Source organism: Lithobates pipiens, unplaced genomic scaffold (assembly GCF_037356315.1).
Source record: "Lithobates pipiens isolate NorthernLeopardFrog02 unplaced genomic scaffold, aLitPip1_a1.2 Scaffold_25, whole genome shotgun sequence".
NCBI lineage: Eukaryota > Metazoa > Chordata > Amphibia > Anura > Ranidae > Lithobates > Lithobates pipiens.
In genome coordinates, this window is record NW_027507787.1 from 107832394 (window position 1) to 107851595 (window position 19202).

At 49.3% G+C, this 19202-nt stretch overlaps 5 pseudogenes; all 5 read left to right on the plus strand.

Annotated features, from left to right (window-relative positions):
- The first annotated feature begins 379 nt into the window (after positions 1–379).
- On the plus strand, positions 380–498 carry LOC143932082 (5S ribosomal RNA; annotated as a pseudogene).
- Positions 499–593: 95 nt separating this feature from the next.
- Positions 594–713, plus strand: LOC143932052 (5S ribosomal RNA; annotated as a pseudogene).
- Positions 714–16405: 15692 nt separating this feature from the next.
- On the plus strand, positions 16406–16524 carry LOC143932673 (5S ribosomal RNA; annotated as a pseudogene).
- Positions 16525–16625: 101 nt separating this feature from the next.
- LOC143932354 (5S ribosomal RNA) lies at positions 16626–16744 on the plus strand (annotated as a pseudogene).
- A 1965-nt stretch (positions 16745–18709) lies between these two features.
- LOC143931770 (5S ribosomal RNA) lies at positions 18710–18828 on the plus strand (annotated as a pseudogene).
- The last annotated feature ends 374 nt before the right edge of the window (positions 18829–19202 follow it).

The window sequence follows — 19202 nt, forward strand, 5'->3', positions numbered from 1 at the left end:
TAGTCCCTGGATGGGAGATGGCTTTGGAATACCAGGTGCCGTAGTCTTCTTTTTATGTTGTTGACATTGACCTGTTTTTTTTCCGCTTGTTTCCCAAGGTGACTATCTTGGCATTTGTCAAGAGGGTTGAGAGTGCCCAAAGAGATTGCCTATGGGCACATAAGCCTGAAAGCGCCCGATCTCCTCTGATCTCAGAGGCTAAACAGGGTCGGGCCTTGCTAGTACCTGGATTGGAGACCACCTGGAGAGCACCTGTCAATACTAGGTGCTGAAGGCTTCTTTTTATGTTGTTGGCATTGACTTGTTTTTTTTTTTTGTTTGTTTACCAAGGTGACCATCTTGGTGTTTGTCAAGAGGGTTGAGAGTGCCTGAAGAGCTTGCCTATGGCCACATAACCCTGAAAGCACCAGATCTCGTCTGATCTCAGAGACTAAACAGGGTCGGGCCTTGTTAATACCTGGATGGGAGACCACCTGGGATAACTAGGTGCTGTAGACTTCTTCTCATGTTGTTGGCGTTGACTTGATTTTTTTGTTTGTTTCCTAAGGTGACCATATTGGCGTTAGTCAAGGTTGAGAGTGCCTGAAGAAATCTCCTACGGCCACACCACCCTGAAAGACTCCAATCTCATCTGATCTCAGAGGCTAAGCAGGGTTGGGACCAGTTTAGTACCTGGATGGGAGACCGCCTGGGATTTCCAGATGCCGTAGGCTTCTTTTTATGTTGTTGCCGTTGACCTATTTTTTTCCGCTTGTTTCCAAGGTGACCATCTTGGTGTTTGTCAAGAGAGTTGAGAGTGCCTGAAGATATTGGCTACGGCCACATCACCCTGAATCTGTTCCATCTCGTCTGATCTTGGAGGCTAAGCAGGGCCTGGTTAATGCCTGGATGGGAGACCGCCTGGGAATACCAGGTGTCGTAGGCTTCTTTTTTTTTTCAAATATAATTTTTTCTCCAAATAGGGGAAGACCGTCCCCCGAGTACATAATGCAACAGAGAAATACAGAGCAAAAAGCAGCTGAAAAATACTTGATACAGGTATATTCGCAACTGTGAGTCTGCCTTCCATCAATCACAATGATTCGAGGCACAGATAAAGTACTGTACCAAGATCCAGGGTCACACAAACCCCAGGTCCCTCCGGCATAATCCATCCAGAGGGGGGTGTGGGGCCGTCATTCCCAATTTTCCACTTTTTCCAAAAGAGAGAGGGGGTGGAGGGGGTGAGAGATAGGGGAGGAAGGCAGAAAAGAGAAGGGTTGAAAGATCAGAAAAGGAGAAGACGGGACGAGACACGATGGCAGCCACTGTCCAAGGGGCCAGTCAAGGAAAGCTCAGAGCACTAAGGCGACAGCAGGCGACATCCTTCCAGCGAGAATATAAAGGTATTCCAGATGTCCCAGGTTTGTTTAAAAAATTCTTGTTTACCTTGTGATGTGAGGATCAAGTCCTCCATTTTTTTTAATGTCCTCTATTTTCCTAAGCCAGTGAGTAATGAAAGGGGGGGAACATTTTTTCCAATAGAGAGGGATGCAGGATTTCGCCGCATTTATCACATGCTGTAAAATTGATTTTTTTTGTACTTCTTAATGGGAATCTGTGAATGGTGCAAGAGAAAGAATGCAGCCTCTTCCTGGATGGAGAAGTCTGTGAATTTTTGTGTTATGCATCGGATCTCTGTCCAGAAGTCCACCAAGCTGGGGCAGGACCAAAAAATGTGCAGCAACGTGCCCTCTTCTTCTCCACACCTCCAGCATATGTTCGAGGAAGAGGGGAAACATTTCTGCAGCTTTGATGGTGTCAAATACCACCTGGTGAGAAGTTTAAAATTCGTCTCCTGTATCTTCGTGCACAGCGACATTTTGAGAGCCAAAGTGATAATGTGTTGTCTCTGTGCTGGGGAAAATGAGCAATTAAGGTCTTTTTCCCAGTTGGACAGACAGGTTAAGTGTGGGTAATCTGTTTGAGAGAGAATGTGGGCCAAAGGGCCTTCGCTCCTGCATAGAGTCTCAAACTCCGTCTGAGGGCGGGCAAACGTTTGAGGATTGGGGATGGAATGGAGAAAATGATGTCGTTGCGCCGCTCTCCAAAAAGGCAGTTGTAAAAGCCCTGTCGGATCTGTTAGGGTTGAGAAAGAAGGCCATTTTCCATCAATGACGAATTTAGACGCATTGTCTAGGTTGGAATTTCTAAGTGGGTCCCCAGTTCAAAGGTTGGATGGCCACGTATAGGGAATAGGGGGGAAGTCAAAGACGTGAGTGTGTTTTGGGTAGCGATCAGGTGACTGACTTTCAACTAAGCCCCTATAGTGGGATGTGACATAAATTCTGTGGGTAAATACTTATAGCACCACATGGCGCTTCTTTTTTTTTTTTTTTTAACAGCACAAGTTTATTGAACAACTCAGTTATAACAAGATATTACAGTAGGTACAAACATTAGCCTCTTCATAGGTGAAGGACAGTAATACATCTTACATTAAGGAAAATTCCTGACAATGATAGTATAGACTCCAATATAGCTCACTCCACACACGTATGCAGATTTTCCACCCACTTATCCCATATTTTGTGGTATTTGGCTGGACACCCACGATTTCTATACACCAGTTTAATCAAGGGTAGCTTACTATTAATGCCCATTACCCATTCCCGCATAGTAGGCATGGTTGGACGCATCCAGTATTTAGCCACAAGCTTTCGTGCGGTAAACAGCGTAGAGTGCAAAAATGTAGCCAAGTATTGATCAACAGAGGTATCAGGAAATATACTAAGTAGGCAACTCTTAGGGTCAAGTTGAAGGGGTGAACCCATGTGGTCATGTAGAAACCTGACAATCTGCCCCCAATACTCCTGGACCAATGGGCATTGCCAGAGAAGATGGTAGAAAGTACCAGTCATACAAGAGCAACGGGGACACTTCGAGTTATAGTCAGGATGATACTTAGCTATCCGGATAGGGGTGAGATAGGACCTGTGTATCACATAGTACTGCGTTAGTCGGTCAGGTAGGCTAAGCGAAGCCTGTTGAACGTTCTCAAGGGCATCCTCCCATTCCTCCCCATCAAAGGGACCTATGTCCTCTTCCCATCTCAACCTGGCCCGTTCAGTGGTTTGCGCCACCAAGCGGGCCCGGAGTAGGCCGTATAGAGTCGAGATCAATTTAGCCGGTTCGTCTCCCATAATTACATCTGTCAAAGCCAGCGACTGTACATTCGGGAAGTCCTGAGCAAATTGCGCACAAAGCGCGTGTCGCAATTGCAAGTAGCGAAAGTGCATATGAGGGGGTATGTTAAATTCCACTTGTAGGGAGGGAAAATCCCTTACGCCCATAGGAGTCACCACCTGATACAGAAAAAGTATCCCTCTAGAAGCCCACAAGTCTACATCTGGTAAGCCAGACAACTCACGAAGCAGGGGGTTGCGCCATAGCGGTGTATGTGAGTGGTAATAGTCAGCTCCCAGTAATCTAAGGGCTAGTTTCCAAATACTCCGGTGGTGTGGCAGGATCTGGGACCGGGCATCCCTAACCCCACCACCCCGAAAAATCATCTGAAGGGGAGTATCAACAAGGGATTCAGCCCTCCCGCCCACCAAGGCCTGATAGCTGTGACTATCCGCTCTATGGAGGTGATAAAAATGGGAAATCTGGGCTGCTATGTAGTATGTGTGGAAATCAGGGAGAGCCAGTCCCCCCATAGAGGTCGGGTTTTTAAGTGTGTTCCATGCCAACTTATGTCTAGATGGGCCCCAGATAAAGGTGTTTAAGACACCGTCTAATGTTTTAAAGAACGCCACGGGGACCATGACAGGGGAATGCCAAAGTACATAAAGGAGTTTCGGCAGGAGGATCATTTTAGTAATATTGATTCCTCCCATAACCCCAATGGGGAGACGGGACCATGCCTTAGTCTTCTCCCGCACATACAGAAGCAATGGTTCAAGATTAAGATGAATATACTCCCCAGGTTCTCTCGTAACCTGCACTCCCAAATACTGAATGGAGGATACCCTGGAGAGCGGGAGAGAAGCTGCATCCCGGTCCGGGGAGAACAAGTCAATGGGTAGAACCTGCGACTTGGTCCAATTAATACGCAGAACGGAATGACCACCAAACTCCTCTATGACCCCCAGGGCAGCCTCCAACGACCGACCCGAGTCCTCTAAATACAGTAAAGTATCATCCGCATACATACTTACCGATTCCACCAGAGAACCGCGTCGGAGGCCTACTACAGCCGGGTGTGCCCGAAGTGCAGCAGCCAACGGTTCTGCCGCCAAAGCATATAACATAGGAGACAACCCTGACGTGTGCCACGGCCTAGCTGAAAGGGGTCCGACACCCATCCGTTAACTGCTACTCTAGCCATTGGGCGATAGTATAGGAGAGTAATCCATTTAACAAAATTGGGGCCAAACCCAAATTTACCCAAGCATTCCCAAAGATAATTCCACTCAATGGAATCAAACGCCTTAGCGGCATCCAGTGACAACACCACCCTCGAGCATACTTTGTCATGCTCAGCCTGGATATTCATATATAACCAGATATTAATGGCCGTGTTTTTCCCGGGCATAAATCCCGTTTGATCCGGGTGAACAAGTGATAGGATGACTCCACTCAGACAAGTGGCAAGTACTTTAGCCAAAATTTTAATATCTGCTTGGAGCAGCGAGATGGGGCGATAGGAATCCGGGCAGTGGGGATCCTTTCCTGGCTTGGGTATCACTATAATAACTGCCTGCCGTAGAGTATCAGGTAGGGACCCGGAGTCAAATATGTGTGTATATAATCTCAACAATTCTGGCACTAGTGTCTCAGAGTAGTGGGCATAGAAATCCAGGGGAATACCATCCAGTCCAGGGGCCTTAGCCGTTGCAAGGGATGCCACCGCTAGCCTAATCTCATCTGCCGATATCGGGGCCTCAAGAGACTCAACCTGAGCCTCAGACAGGTGGGGAAGAGAGATATCTCGGAGGTACGCCCCCGTCTCAGTCCTCGGCCTATGTACCTGCGACTCATAAAGGGCAGCATAGTAAGCACGAAACATGGTGGCCACTGTTGGCGGATCAGTCACCTCCTCACCCCCATTGTCAGTCAACGAAACCACCACCGGGGGCTTGGAGTCCCGATGCGCGAAGTAGGCCAGCAACTTTCCCGCCCTCTCTCCTTGTTCAAACACCCGTTGCTTAACAAAAAACAACTTTTGCTTAGCCTGTTCAATGTGGAGGTGATCTACTAGCCTTATGTGGTGTCGTAATACCTGGGCCTTAGCAGGTGTGGGGTCAGTAGTGAAGTCAGTGGTCACCGAGGCCAGCTCCCGTAGGGCATTAGATAGCAAAGTCTTGGAGGTACGCTTCAACCGGTTAATCCGGTGTGTTAAAGGGGAGCGTACATGCAGTTTAAAAGCCTCCCAGGTACAGTGAACCGGAGGCGTCCCCTGATTAGTAGTAAAGAAAAAACCCCATTCGTCCCCTAAGTCTTCGCTGTCACTCAAGGCGGTTAACCAGAAGGGGTGAAGCCGAAATGGTTTCGGTCCAGTAGGTCGGGTCAAGGAAAAAGTTGCCCAGCAAGGAGCGTGGTCTGACAATGATCTAGCATAATAGCCCGTGTCTACTAGCCTGGGTAACAACTGGGCGGACACAGCAATATAATCTATACCTGACATGGTGGAGTGAGTTGCAGAGAAACAGGAGTAAACACGTTTAGCCTGATATTTAAATCGCCACAGATCTGTAAGAGAGAATTCCTGAAACGTGCGACCTAGTCCAGTATCTCCCGGTAAATGATCCCCTCGAGTAGAGCTCATTCTATCCACCCCCGGATTCAAAACCATATTAAAATCACCCAGCCAAATTGCTGGGACATTAGGGTGTTGAGCCATAAAAGATAATCCCTCTGTAATTAGTCTATGATCGTAAGGCGGGGGTACATAATAGGCGAGAATAATGTACTGTTCTCCGTGCAATAAGCAGTGTATAAATATATATCTGCCCTGCGGGTCTGTCTGCAAAGAAACCAAGGAAAACTGTGCCGTTTTAGATACCAATACAGACACCCCGCGAGAATAGGACGTATGGGTGGCGTGGTAGGCCCATCCAATCCACGGGCGACGCAAAGCTATTTGCAATCTCCCAGTTGCATGCGTCTCCACCAGGACTGTGATATCCGCTCTATAAGTTTTGAGACACCCAAACACTGCCGCCCTCTTAATTTTATCCCGAATCCCCCTGACATTCCACGTCAGCAACTTCAGGGTACCCATGGCGTGGTCTCAGCCAATATCACAAGGAGGAAAATAGTATCCAAACCACCCGTCAAAGCAGTATCCATTCCCATATTCATCAGAGTATACATGAAAAAGAGACATTTGTCTGTTCCATAACCAAATAAAGCTTGTGCTATAAACTAAGCATAAAACATAACATACTATAACATAATAACTACAACCCATCCCCACCCTCCCTGCTCTCAGCCACCCCAACTTGGCTGGAGCTCCCTTCCCAAAACAAACCATAGAACACTAGGCAATGTCAATAACAATAAGCCACTGGACCCAGTGACAAGACCAAGTCTTCTCCCGTCATAACCCGGCTTGTAGGCTGGAGCCGGACCATGCGTCCATTTCCCACCCCACTCCCATTGGTGCGGTGCCCAGTTCAGCAGCGGGACATAACAGTCCAGTAAAGGGCATGTATCAGGAGAAAGTCAAAGTTCTGCAGTCCCATGCAGCAAGTCCAGATGACCCGCGTCCCCCCCACCCCCCCAGGGAAAGGGCCCAATAGAGCCCGCCAAGCGGGTCCCCCAAACTAAGAGGGAGGGGGAAGGGGTATTGTGTAACGAACCAGGGGGATGTCCGCAGAGCGTGGCCATAGGCAGCAGTACATGTTCAGTCAACAAGAGCAACGGCCATCCCTGTTAGAGAGGGGGAACAGAAGCATCAATTCAGGGACTGAGGATAATGAACCACGCATAGGCAGTCCAACAGTGATCTGCTTGCACACGGGCAAATAGAAAGGGGGGAGCAGATAGAGTACTCACAAATCTTCCAATGATTTTAGTCTCGAGGTGGCCGATTTCGAGCCGCGTCTCTCTGGTCCAACCAGGAAACTGCCATCTCAGGATCTTCAAAAAAGTATTCCCTATCTTCCCCCACTACGCGGAGTCTGGCCGGGTACAACATGGCGTACTTGAGGTGATGTGCCCTGAGGCGCCTCTTGACTTCCACGAATCGGGAACAACGTTTTTGAACTTCTGCGGAGAAGTTGGGAAACACTGAGATATGTCCGTTCTGAAACGGGATGTTGCCTTTTTCACGAGTAAGGCGAAGGATGGCATCCCTATCCCGGTAATTTAGCAGCTTAGCAATGCACGTGCGAGGAGGTGCCCCCTCCGGCGGCGGGCGGGCAGGCATTCTGTGGGCCCTTTCAATAATAAATGAGGTAGAAAACGCCTCCCTACCGTAGGCTTTAATCAGGAGAGATTCCAAAAATGTCGCCGGGTCAGCCCCCTCGGAGCCCTCCGGCAGGCCGATAAAGCGGAGGTTAGATCTGCGGGCCCTATTCTCAAGGTCGTCCTGTTTCTGGGCCAGCTGCTGGAGCTGCTTTTGCACATCCTCCTGGGCATGCTGCAGAGGGAACAGGACATCTTCGGCCTGACTGATCCGGGTTTCAGTTTCCTTCACTCTGTCACGCAGTTTAGCCATGTCCTGTCGGATAAGTGAGACATCCACCTTAACCTCCTCAAGCTTAGTTGTCAGTGTGGTCTGGCAGGTAGAAATCGCCTCAAGCACCTTCGCCGTGTCTGAGGTAGCAGGTTCTGCAGCCGGAGTGGACTGTCCGCCATGTTGGCCCTCATGGTCCCGCTGGAACTTTTCAAGAGATGCCGCCGCTGCAGACTGCTTCTTCGTCGGAGACATCGTCCCAATGTATGCACGAGAAAGTAGCGGGTATTACACTGGTAAGATCGTAGGTAAAATAGTCAGTGGGCACCCAGGATCACTACAGGAGATCGCGGTAGGAGCGGAGCTCAGGTCACAAGCGTCCTACTCCATTGCTGTCCAGGCCACGCCCCCCCCCCCCCCACATTGCGCTTCTTAGCGGAATTCGGGAGTGAGCTTAGAAAGTTTGTTTCGAATCCAGTCCAATACACGCCCCAGATGGGAGGCCAGGTAGTAGCGTCGCAAGTCAGGGAGAACCAACCCTCCCTGTTGTTTAGACAATGTCAGCTGTGACCGCTTAAGTCTGGGATTTTTGTGGGCCCAGTTAAATTGAGTGAGCAAGGATTGAGCTTGCTTAAAAAACGGGACTGGAATCTGGATCGGGAGAGCTTGGAAAAGATAAGTAAATTTAGGGAGTATGTTCATTTTAATGAGATTGCATCTCCTGAACCAGGAATGGAGGCCAGAATGCCACCCGTGAAGCAAACTGCGGATCTTAGTGACAAGGGGTGGGGGGAAGTTCAACATAAACGTACGCGCGATGTCCGGTGGAATGTAAGTACCTAAGTACTTAAGGGCTGTATGGGTCCATTTAAATCGAAAATTGGACTGCAAGTCTATTAACGTTTGCGGGGGGACTGCAACCCCCATGGCCTTTGATTTCAAGAAGTATCCCGTATATCTGGAATTCCCGAAGGAGATTTGGCAAGGAAACTCTGGGATTCGTCAGCGAAAACAGCATGTCATCCACGTAGGCAGATATCTTGCACTCAATAGTACCCATTTGGAGTCCCGTTATGTCTGAGTTTTGTCGAATTGTGGAGAGAAAGGGTTCCAATGACAGTGCGAATAATAGGGGCGACAGGGGGAAACCCTGTCTGGTCCCATTCCCCATGTCAAGGGGAGATGAGAGAACCCCATTCGCTTTGACTTGAGCTGAAGGGCGTGAGTATATCTTACTTATCCATGCCAGCATCCGTTCACTCAGACCTATATGGCGAAGGACCGAGAACATTAATGTCCATTTGACCCGATCAAAAGCCTTCTCGGCATCAGTACTCATGAAAAGACAAGGGGTCCCAGATGACTTTGCTTTATGGATCAGGGTAAGCACCTTAATGGTGTTGTCCCTATCTTCCCTGGTGGAAATAAAACCTAACTGGTCAATATGTATAAGGGACTGCAAGTGATGTGCCAATCACGTGGCGAGGATTTTAGAGAATAGTTTTAGGACCGAATTTAGGAGGAAAATGGTTCTGTAGCTCCCACATAGGCCCGGGTCTTTGCCCTCCTTAGGTATCAACGAGATGTGGGCTCTAAGGGTATCCTCAGGAAAATCCCCATTTGAGCTCAGAGTATTAAATAAATTCACCAAGCGCGGGCCGAGAATAGGGAGGAAGGTCTTAAAGTATTGTGCGGTATATCCGTCAGGGCCCGGAGCCTTACCCACCTTCGGAGGTCCCACGGCTGTCTGGACTTCTTCCAGTGTGATCGGGTCCTCCAAGTACTCCCGTGATTCCGATGAGAGGGTTGGTAGACCAGAACCGGTTACATATCTGTCTATATTGTCCTGTCCAGACCCTGAATCGGGCAGGTTGTAGAGATCAGAGTAACATTTTTCAAAGACTTCGGCTATTTGGGTTGGGGTAGAGGCCCTCTGGCCATTCTCATCTATCAACTGTGGTATGTAAGAGCCAGATTTCAACTCCTTTACCGACCTGGCTAAGATTTTTCCGCATTTGTCCCCTGACTCCTACATCAGTTTACGACAAAACTGGAGTGCCGCTTTCGCTTTATAATGGAGTAGGTCAGCAATATGGGTACGGAGTGTCCCCAATTCAATCTCTAAGGTCCATGAGGGGGAATGTTTATGTTTCGCTTCCACAGAGGCAAGTTCACGAAACAGATTAGCAAGCTGTTCCTTCCGTGTTCGTTTGATGCGCGCCCCGTGCCTGATAAGTACCCTGCGGAGTACTGACTTGTGAGCCTCCCAAATTATCCCCGGGTCACAGTCCTGCGTTTAGTTTTCTTGGAAATAAAGGTCCAATTCCCTGGTTACATCTGCTAAAACTTCTGGTATCTGGAGGAGGCTCTCATTAAGGTGCCAGAATAGAGACCTAGGTGAGGGGTTCCTAGAGAGGGTGTAGGTAAGGGCTACAGGAGCGTGGTCGGACCAAGTAATATGGCCGATGGAGGAAGAGCTCACCAAGTGCAGTTGGTCATGTGGAATCAAGAAGAAGTCTATCCTCAAGTATGATTTGTGAGGGGAAGAGCAAAAAGAGCAGTCCCTTTCCCCAGAGTGTTGCAGACGCCAGACATCAACTAATTGGTCATTCAGTAAACACTTAGTAGTCCGCTTTCTAGAGGAAATGAGGAGCGAGGAGCAAGAGGCAGAAGTGTCAACCAATGGCGAAAGGGGACATTAAAGTCCCCACCTAATATCAACTGGCCCTCCCGAAAGTCACATAATCTGTGCAGGGTAGTTCTGAGGAACGTGTCTTGGTGATCACTGGGAGCGTACACAGTGGCAAATGTAAAAAGGCGCTCTCCAATGTGGCCCCTAAGAAAAAGATATCGGCCCCCAGGGTCCACCAGAGAATCCTGGAGAACCAAGGGGAGCCTGCTAGAGATCAGAATGGAGACTCCCTTGGTCTTAGAGGAGGGGTTAGTAGAGTGGTTGTCCGCACTCAACAGTACAGGAAGGGTATACTAAAACAGCACAATTATGCTATAGCGCTTACCAGATGTACACTGGGTTTAAAGTGCTGTCCTACTTGGGTTGGTGGGTAGACAGGTCGGAGAGGGAGCCCCCGAATCCTAGTCCCCCCAGTCCCGGCAGTGGTAAATGTCACGTCTGATACCGGTATGCAAATAAAAGACAATCAGTAACATCATAGAACCAAAAAACAATAGTATAACCAAAACAGAGGTAGAGCATATAACTGTCAGCACTGAGGGGTCTCCTCGGCTCGCCCTAAACGTAGGCATGCACGAGGGAGCCCATCACAACAGAAAAGGCATCACAGAATGGGATCCACCACCCCCCGTCCCATACCCCTAAAGTACATGCAGTCCCCGAACAAATGCATTTCTCCCTTTGGCAGATTGTCCTCTCCTTACCCCCTCTCCACCGTCCACGCCCCGGGGGGAAATGGGGCAGGGAAAGGGGGAGTGGAAGGGGGAAAGGGGGAGGAAAAGGAGGGAAGGGAAGGGTGGGAAGGGGGGAAGGGAGGGGGGAAACAGGGGAAAGGGGACAAACATGCGGAAATGTCAAGTCCTTTAGCGCACTCCCACCAGCAAACACCCAGACCCCATAAATTTCAACTCCTCCCCTCCATGGTCACCACATCAAGATGAAAGAGGAGCAGCCCTGGTCGGTGCATGGAAAATCCGGCAGGCAAGGGGCTGGGGCCACCATCCCTCCATCCAACTGGAGACTTCACCCGAGCAGCAGTCCTGGGGCCCGCCAATTAGTGTCTCTCCTGCATCGCCATTGGGGGCTGTGTAGAGCATCCAGAGGGAGGCTGGGACTGCCCAAACAGTAAGGGGTAAATCCTCCAGGGGGGTCCAGAGTCACCCTGGAGGGAAGCAGTGTCTCGTACCAATAGGCTCAATAAATAAGTCATCTAGGGTCCCCGAAAGCTGCAGAAGGCAATGTCGGCAAAGAGTAGGTGGGAGCCAGAGGGCGGGATGAGGGGCGTACACCCTAGCACTGTAACAGTGCTAGGTTCCTGTATTACAGATACAGAACACCAGCAATAAGGTGTATACTGTGCAGAAGGTACACAACACCCACTCTAACTTCTGCACTGCAGATGCATGTATTGCAGAAATTGAACAGCAGTAATAAAGGGTAGCTTCAGGTGTGTACTGTGCAGGAGGCACATAACACCCACTGTAACAGTGCTAGGTTCCCAAGCAGTAAAGACACTGTCCCTGCCTATCGTCCTTTTTCCCTGACCACCGCAACACACTATACAAGGCCGCCGCGCTGGCGGCCATATATAGTGTGGGGTGTGTACTAAACCCCCCTGAGCTATAATTGGCCACAGGAATCCTGCCTGTGGTGAATTGTGGCTCTCCTCACAGAGGATGTCACATCTGTTCTTATTATATAGAACCTATTATGCTCCTCGTAAACTTTTTCAGTTTGGCCGAACGGCCGGACGCAAGTTGCCCCCGGTGCGGGAACATGGGGGGAGACATGATGCACATGTTTTGGAGATGCCCGAAGTTGATCGGCTACTGGACAGAGGTGACAGGAACCATTGATCGGGTGATTGGAACCTCCACCAGGATGGAGGCGAAGTATTGTCTCCTGGGATTAGTTGAAGGAGTTGGAAACCCGGGAAGTAGCCAGATGGCAGTTCTGAGATGCCTATTTCAGGCAAGGAAACTGATTGCCCAACCCTGCTTAGCCTCCAATGTTGGCAATTACTTGTTTTTTTTCGCTTGTTTCCCAAGATGACCATGTTGGCGTTTGTCAAGATGGTTGAGAGTGCCCGAAGAGATCGCCTATGGCCCCATCACCTTGAAAGTGCCTGATCTTGTCTGATCTCAGAGGCTAAAAATTGTCGGGCCTGATTAGTAACTGGATGGGAGACCAACTGGGAATACCAGGTGCCGTAGGATTCTTTTTATGTTGTTGGCGTTGACATGGTTTTGTTTTTCCGCTTGTTTCCCAAGGTGGTCATCTTGGCATTTGTCAAGAGGGCTGAGAGAGCCCAAAGAAATCTCCTACGGCCACATCCCCCTGAAAGCGCCCGATCTCATCTGATCTCAGAGGCTAAGCAGGGTCCGGCCTGGATAGTACCTAATTAAAGGTGCCGTAGGAATCTTTTTATATTGTTGGCTTTGACCTGTTTTTCTTTCGCTTGTTTCCCAAGGTGACCATTTTAGCATCAGTCAAGAGTTTTGAGTATGTCCCAAAGCATTCGCCTGAGGTCACATCACCCTGAAAGTACCTGATCTCAGAGGCTAAGCAGGGTCTGGGTCAGATGGGAGACCGCCAGGGACTATGTTGTTGGTGTTGACCTGTTTTTTTCACTTGTTTGCCAAGATAACCATCTTGGTATTTGTCAAGAGGGTTGAGAGTGTCTAAATAGAACACCTATGGCCATATCACCCTGAAAGCGCACAATCTCATCTGATCTCGGAGGCCTAGCAGTGTACGGCCTGGTTAATACCTGTATGGGAGACCATCTGTGAATACCAGGTGCCGTAGGCTTCTTTTTATGTTGTTGGCGTTTACCTGTTTTTTTTCCCTTGTTTCCCAAGGTGACCATCTTGGCGTTTGTCAAGAGGGTTGAGAGTGCACAAAGAAATTGCCTACGGGCGCAACACCCTGAAAGCGCCCAATCTTGTTTGGTCTCAGAGGCTAAGCAGGGTTGGACCTGGTTTGTACCTGGATGGGAGACCGCCTGGGTTTTCCAAATGCCGCAGGCTTCTTTTTATGTTGTTGGCGTTGACTTGTTTTTTTTGTCTGTTTCCCAAGATGACCATCTTGGCGTTTGTCAAGAGGGTTGAGCGTGCATTTGATCTCAGAGGCTAAGCAGGGTTGGGACCTGGTTAGTACCTGGATGGGAGACCGCCTGGGATTTCTCGATGCCATAGGCTTTAGTTTTAAGTTGTTGGCATTGACTTATTTTTTTTTTAATTATTCTTTTATTAAGTAGAACAACATAAATATAACAGTCAACCATACAGCATGACCCAGGGTCACAATTACATTGTAACAAAAAATAGGCAGCCAAATAACTCTGGGTTCTCAGAGGGGAGTCCTACAGTTTCATGCAGAAAAGAGAGAAACCCCACCTCCGACATGTAGTACAGAAGTACTGAGTAACGGAGTAGTGCAGCTCCGTTCAGACAAATGTAATCATGGAGAACAACTGGGACCACAGCGAGCCAGCTTATCATGACCTACGTGAACCAGAGCAAAATATTAGCCGGTCATGTCCAGAACCCTGGGGTTCTTCTGGGTCCCGAAGGCTAGTAAGGAGACAAGGCATAGTCAAAAGGGAGGACGGGGGAAGAAGAGAGTGCAAAGACGGAGAGAGAGGAGGTGGGGGGATAGCGGCGGGAAAAAAAAGAAAAATAAAGACAAAAAGGGAGGGGGGAATGCCACCCAGGGCAGACATGGCCTACGTAGGTAAACATTAGATGTTCAGTCGTTTTCTGGGACAGAGGCACTGCTCACCTCCCGAACGTAGTCTCGAGTACCAGTAAAATACCTGCAGGGCCTCCATGTAACACTAAATGCCTCTTCAGTGTTGTGAAGGGTGGCGGTCAATTCTTCCATCCGGAGAATATGATTGACTTTGGAATACCACAGCACCTTGGATGGGGGCTGAGGCTGCCTCCACAGTGTGGGAATGCAGGCCCGGGCGGCATTCAGGAGTTGCATCGTGAGGGTTTTTTTGTATTTTCGAACAGGCTGTTAGGTCAAGTGTAGAAGGCACGCTGCTGGGAACCCAAAAGTTCCTCAAGGCCGGGCATGCCCAGAAAAGGTGTCCCATGATCCCCGTATCTGAATTTCACCTCCAACAAACATCCGGGATCGATCTATCCATTTTATTCAGAAGGTATGGGACTCTATACCAGCGTGAGACTATCTTGTATCCTGATTCTTGATATTGGTTTGCGATGGAAGCTTTATGTACTAAGGTCAGGATCTTCCCTATCTGTTGTGGGGTAAATGTGATGCCTAAGTCCCTCTCCCATTTGTGGATAAATGGTGGGGGTCGACTCCTCCTCCTGACTACTCAATAGGTTGTACAGGAGGGAGAGGGTGTGTCGCACAGGTTCCCTTTTGTGACAGATGGATTCATAGGGTGTCAGGTCTCTAGGAGTGTAGGGGGCCCTTTGTATGGCCAGAAGAAAGTGACGAAGTTGATAAGCACTAAACAAGTCAAGCGGAGGGTCAGAAAGCTCGGCGACAGTTTGCGTGGTCGGGAGCCCTCCCAAGGGCGACACCTCTCCCAGTCGCTGTTTCCCCACCACTGTCAACAGTCGCAGTTTCTTGTTGGTAAATCCCGGTGGGAAGTCTGGATTACCTATAACCGGAGTCATTGGTGATGGCAGGGGAGCAATGTGTGTGCAGCGGAACAACCTCCGCACAACAGCCAACGTAGCTCCCACTACGGGGTGACCTCTGAGGTCTTTTGGTAGGGAGGACAGGAGCCACGGGGAGGTCAATAGGGGAATGGATCCATCCTCAATCTCCATCTCCACCCACTGCTTGTGTGGGCCATTACAATGCCAATCAACGACTCTGGCTAGCAGAGTCACTCTGTAGTATTGTCTGAGATCTGAGAGACCCAGACCCCCCTTGTCCTTTGGTCTGGCAAGCAATTGCAAACGGGCTCTGGGCGGTTTGCGCGCCCAAATAAAGTCCCGGAGCAGCACCTGCAGTTGTCTGAAAAAAATTGGGGGTAACCGGATCGGTAATGTCTGGAACATGTGTAAGATCCGCGGGAGGGCCGTCATTTTGAATGCATTACAGCGCCCGAACCAGGTCAGTGTTAAAGCATGCCATTTTCCCAAATCAGATTTCAGTCTATCCAGGAGAGGGACAAAATTAAGCGGGTACAATTGCGCTAAATCCGCTGCGATGTCAACGCCCAGGTAACATATCGATTTTTCAGCCCAGTAGATGGAAAAGCGGAGCGGAGCCTCTTGGCCTCACCATCCGGGACCGATATATTCAATACAGCTGACTTGGCGCAATTGATTTTATAGTTTGATAGGCTGCCGTATCGCTGGAGAGACGCAAGTATATTGGGAAGCAAAATGTGTGGATTGGAGACAGAAAAAATTAGATCGTCAGCCTACGCCGCAATTTTGTGGTGTGGTGTGCCGAAGGTTTGGATATGCCAGTAATATTCGGGTCATTCCGAACGTGACACATAAGTGGTTCCAGTGTCAGAATAAAAATGAGGGGAGACAGAGGGCACCCCTGCCTCGTCCCATTAGTGATGGGGAAAGAGTCCGAGCACCACTCGTTCACCCGTACCGCTGCCGACGGCGTGGAGTAAAGCAGGTTGAGAGTGCCTGAAGAGATTGCCTATGGCCACATCACTCTGAAAGCACCCAATCTCGTCTGATCTTGGAGGCTAAGAAGAGTCGGGCCTGGTTAGTACCTGTAGGCTTCTTTTTATGTTGTTGGCGTTGATTCGTTTTTTTTTTTTTGCTTGTTTCCCAAGGTGACCATCTTGGCATTTGTCAAGAGGGTTGAGAGTGCCCAAAGAGATCGCTTACAGCAGCATCACCCTGAAAGAGCCCTATCTCTTCTCTGAGGCTAAGAAGGGTTGGGCCTAGTTAGTACCTGGATGGGAGATGGCGTTGGAATACTAGGTGCCGTATTCTTCTTTTTATGTTGTTGACATTGACCTGTTTTTTTTCGCTTGTATCTCAAGGTGACCATCTTGGCATTTGTCAAGAGGGTTGAGAATGCCCAAAGAGATTGCCTATGGGCACATAACCCTGAAAGCACCCGATCTCCTCTGATCTCAGAAGCTAAACAGGGTTGGGCCTTGCTAGTACTTGGATTGGAGACCACCTGGGAATACTAGGTGCTGTAGGCTTCTTTTTATGTTGTTGGCCTTGACCTGGTTTTTTTTTCACTTGTTTCCCAAGGTGACCATCTTGGCATTTGTCAAGAGGATTGAGAGTGCCCGAAGAGATCACCTACGGCCCCATCACCCTGAAAGCGCCCAATCTCGTCTGATCTTGAATGCTAAACAGTGTCGGGCCTGGTTAGTACCTGGATGGGAGACCGCTTGGGAATACCAGGTGCCATAGGCTTCTTTTTTTTTTATTTAGTAGTATGCGACATACAATGCAAAGGCAACTTCACAGAATGTGTGATACAAATAGTTACAAACAAACGATAATATTGCATGGATATCAGAGCCAATGGTAAGAAATTCGAGGAGAATAGCACGTGTACAGCTTTGCGGTCATATGAAGATGAGATTAAAGCTCCATCTCGTTGGGATCCTCTACCACTTAAAATATTATTGACACTAGCCCTGCTACCCTCGAAGAGTTTAGATATCCATAGATAGGGGAAGAGTATTGTGTAGTAGTCAAATGGGGTCGGAACATACCATTTTCTTTTCCCTTTTTTGAGTTAAGAAGGGAAATAGTAGAACTGAAAGGAGGGAGAAGGGGAAAGAGAAGATTGGGGAAGAAAATGGCAGAAAAGGAAAATAAGGGGTAAGGGGGTGTCGTGGGTAGAGTGGATAGGGTGGGGTCCCCTCCCAGGGAGCAAGAGACGCCCTCGGCTCACCAGCTCATCAGCTGTCCAACGTTTGGAACAGCGATCTTGTGGATGAGTCTCAGGACAGGCTGCCAGAATGTTTGTAATTTAGGGCATTCCCAAAAAATTTGGAGAATGGTACCAGCCTGTTGCCCACAGCGACAGCAGCGGTCAGATTGACCGGGGAATATTTTGGCCAACACCACCGGTGTACGATACCAGCGTGTGATCAGCTTATATGTGATCTCCTGATATTTACTGCAGAGTGAAGACTTATGGGCGAAAAAGAGTATTCTGTCCTTCTGTGGTTTGGAGAATGTAGTTTGTAAGTCCCTTTTCCATTTAGCTAGGAAGGGTGGATCCGTGGAGGATTGTGCATCTGTCAGGATTTGGTAGGACCTAGAGAGGGAACCACGAATTGGGCCATCATCCAGGCAAAGTTCCTCGAAGGGGTGGAATTGTCTAGAGAAGAACGAATGGTTAGGTAGTGATCCGAGGAAATGGATTAGCTGTCTAGCTCTCCAGCTATCCATTGCAACAGGTACTTGCTCTAGCAGTATGGTCCCTATGGGAATCAAGCCCGTGGGTCCAAGAAATAGGGCTGCTCTCAGAAGCCCTTTCGGGGCTTGCCTGGTAAAGGCCTGGTCAGACAGGCCCGGAGGGAATCTAGGATGTCCAATAATTGGGGTCATAGGAGAAGGGAAGTTAGTCAGGTGGGAAAGGTGAAAATACTATCCATCTCGGCGAGCGAGAGGCCAATTAACGGGTGATTAGTCACACAGGGCTCCAATGGCCTCCCCGCCCAAGGCAGACCAGCCAGTGGAACCCACGCCATCTCCTGCTCTGGCTTGACCCATAACTTCAGTTCCCCACGCCGGTGTCTTATCACATATGGTCCCCCATCGCATATTGTCCGCTGTGTACTGCGCATGCGCAGTACACAGCAACACAGATTCTGAAATTTGCCGAGCATGAACGGCGCCTGCACACTGAGTCCAGGTTCTATCCCCACTATCCAAGTGGACACAGAGTAAGAATATAAAAGAGCCGAGCGCAGCGAGGCAGAACCCGAAGCGCGGCGAGCGAACCTCGCCTACGAGGGGCCCTCTAATATTCACAACCCTATGTCCGCTTGGATGGTGGGGCTACCACCTCCACTCAACGTGCAGGCGACGTTCAGCTTCTGAGATTTTCCGAAGCTTCGTCGTCTCCGTACTGCGCATGCACAGTACGGCGCAGACACTATATCATGGCCGGACAGTATATGGCAGAACACCGGCACCAGTCAACCACCGGTGTCATGTGCGTTGCTGTGTAATATAGAGCAGGGTCCGGGAAGCCAATACCTCCCCTCAATTTCGGTCGCAATAGCATTACCCTACCAATACGCATATGTTTTCTTCTTGGCTTCTTTTTATGTTGTTGGCTTTGACCTGTTTTTTTTAGCTTGTTTCCCAAGGTGACCATCTTGGCCTTTGTCAAGAGGCTTCAGAGTGCCCAAAGAGAGTGCCTACGACCAAATCACCCTGAGAGAGCCCAATCTCATCTGATCTCAGAGGCTAAGCAGCGATGGGCCTGGTTAGTACCTGGATGGGAGACAGCTTGGGAATACCAGGTGCCGTAGGCTTCTCATTGTGTTGTCGGCGTTGACCTGTTTTTTCCCCCTTGTTTCCCAAGGTGACCATCTTGGCATGTGTCAAGAGGGTTGAGAGTGCACAAAGAAATTGCCTAGGAGCACAACACCCTGAAAGCGCCCAATCTCGTTTGGTCTCAGAGGCAAAGCAGGGTTGGGCCTGGTTTGTACCTGGATGGGAGACCGCCTGGGTTTTCCAGATGCCACAGGCTTATTTTTATGTTGTTGGTGTTGACCTGTTTTTTTCGCTTGTTTCCCAAAGTGATCATCTTGGCATTTGTCAAGAGGGTTGAGAGTGCCTAAAGAGATCGCTTACAGCCGCATCACCCTGAAAGCACCCTATCTCTTCTGATCTCAGAGGCTAAGAA